Source organism: Alosa pseudoharengus, unplaced genomic scaffold (assembly GCF_046254945.1).
Source record: "Alosa pseudoharengus isolate Yale_2024_CS ecotype anadromous, Long Island Sound unplaced genomic scaffold, YU_APseudo_1.1 YU_APseudo_1.1_scf_13, whole genome shotgun sequence".
In the NCBI taxonomy this organism is placed as follows: Eukaryota; Metazoa; Chordata; class Actinopteri; order Clupeiformes; family Clupeidae; genus Alosa; species Alosa pseudoharengus.
In genome coordinates, this window is record NW_027468598.1 from 17717596 (window position 1) to 17720095 (window position 2500).

General features: G+C 45.9%; 1 protein-coding gene across 1 annotated transcript in view; it reads left to right on the forward strand.

The window, feature by feature from the left end:
• dync2h1 (dynein cytoplasmic 2 heavy chain 1) overlaps positions 1–2500 on the forward strand; it is a 190928-nt gene that overhangs the window by 68143 nt on the left and 120285 nt on the right. The gene's annotated exons all lie outside the window — the stretch shown is intronic.

Sequence of the window (2500 nt, forward strand, 5' to 3'; positions counted from 1 at the left end):
TATCGGTCATCGGCTTAGGCTGATGGAAAAAAAAATCGGTATCGGTATCGGCACTAAAAAATCCATATCGGTCGATCCCTATCTGTGTGTGTGTGCGCGCATGTGTGTGCGTGTGTGTGTGCGTGTGTGTGTGTGTGTGTGTGCGTGTGTGCGTGCATAAGGCTCCATTATGCATTTGATTGAGCCATCACTCACCATCAGCTGTGTTTCTGGTTGTCTTCCCTTATCATTGCTGCCTTAAAGATCACTGGGCTGACCGCACGGGTAAGACATCTCTCCCCATCCACTGCTCCTTCACACACACACCATACCCTCACCTCCCTTACCCTCGTCCAGCTCCACACTGACCTGGACTCACCTGGAAACAAAACTGTCACATCCAACACATAACACCATGATATTTAGTTGGCGTTATGTACGTGACAGTTTTACGTGGAATAGCCTTGTAGTTAAAAGTAAAGATTTTTCTGAATCACTGACTGCTTGTTAAAATAAGTTGTGTGATTTGTGTGTCCTCATTTAGAAATGCATCACATAGAGTTTCTCCCACTTTGCTTCTTAGACTCTTTTTGAGTGCGTCTGATGTGTGATTTGAAGTTTGTGATTGCACAAGACGTATTGAGAACTCTTATACAAGATAGAACACGTTTTTTTCTACCTTTCTGCTAGTTGAAAAGTCCTGTTGTGTTCCCATGACGACTGAGTGTATTTGCAGGGTTTGAGAACCTTTCGAGTGTTACCTTGGTGCCCACCTGTTGCTCAAACATAACGTCTCATACCGGCAATCTCCGAGCTTCTCATGCCTCAGGGAAAAAAGGAAACCTCTCACTTAGCATGAAAGAAATCAGACTCTAATAATAATCATTATTGAAATGTCAGCGGGAAAAGGGGCTTCAGCGGTGGCGGCGGCGCTGCCTGTGACGTGGGTATTGTTCAGCAGGCCTGGGCTAGTGACTCAGTGCCCTCTTTCCCCCCCGCAACGCCCCAGCGGTGCCGTGCCGCCTGCAGCATGCTGCTGCCCACTGCCCGTGGGCCGGCTAATGCCCTGCTTGTCTTTAGGGTAATGACCGCTGAAGTGCCCATCATGAAGCCGCATTTGTTTACCTTGGAGCCTTTCACTTATGTGACCACAAGGCTGATTTGCAGCCCACGGTCATACTTTACTATCTGTAGGTTGCCTATAGGATGGTGTCCTATAGACAGTCTACAGATGCTCAAACTATCTGTTGTTAATCTGTTAACAACAATTTATGGTCAAGGTTAGAAGTACAAGTCGGGTTTGGTTAAGGATACATGTATATTTAGTTACTGTTCCAACAAGAATTTTAAGGACTTGAACTTGAATTGCAAAGTATTTGTAAAGTCTCCATAGGCAGACAGACTATATAAGTAAAAGTGCTACTCACACACATATAGTACACAGGGAGAAAACACCATTCAAAGAACAATCTTGGGACAGAATTCACTCAAGAATGGCTGCCTCTCAGCCGGGCAAATGTTTGTCCTACAGCACCGGAATGATAAAGCACTTTGTCTTTGTTTTGAGAACACCCCTTGGTGAATGTTTCCAATGTGTTCATGATTGACCTCAGGATAGCATCTCTGATGCATTCTTTATTAGCTTTTGTGCCGGTAGACTGGGTGCTGGCATCTCTGTTTTGTCTGGGAGGAGGCCGAATGTGTCTACAGACGTTTTAACAGACAGCAACAAATCATCGGAAGCTGATAGTAGAAATCGGTGCAATATGGCACCACGTCTCATCTCGTCCTCGCCTCGCCTCGACTCATATTGCGTCTCCTCCAGCCGCCGCCGCCCTCGTGATAATGACAGTTACAGCGCTGTTAGACACTTTTATGGAGCACCAGTAAAGGACTCACGGCACAGCTGGGGAGAGAGAGGTTGGCGAAACCCACACAAACCCGGACGGCCTTAGAAAAGCTCGCTCACCGCTACTGAACCACTAGAGTGTTGCAGCAGGCATGCTGAAGGAAAATGTTGATTTGACCAAAGATTTCACAAGTTGCTGAAACGATTAGATACTAATGGTGACATCTGCTTTGACTAGGGTTTTTTTTTTACGTTGAAATATATCTTTGTAAAATGGCCAAATGGCAGTTGTATCATATTGGACATTCTCAAAGGCGTCCGTGTTTAGGGCATAACAGAAAGATAAAGCAGCTTTGAGCTTTGGTGTTTTTGCCCCTGGAGATCCATGTCCTGGCCTGTGTGCAGGCCTGGGGTGGAGTGATAAACTGCTGGACTGAGGGACGAGACAGGTTTGTGTCATTGGGAGGAGTAGCTGTGGATGATGCGTCTTCAGTCAACTGGACAGGGACTCTTGCTAGGTTCACATCAACAGCTTTAATTCTGTTATGGATAGAGCGTTTGTAAACAGTTTTCAGCCACATCTGAAGTGGATTCAGTTTACATGGAGTGATTGAACACATCCATATAATGCCGCTCTTAAAACACTGACCAGGGTTATTTGACCCGTGTCCT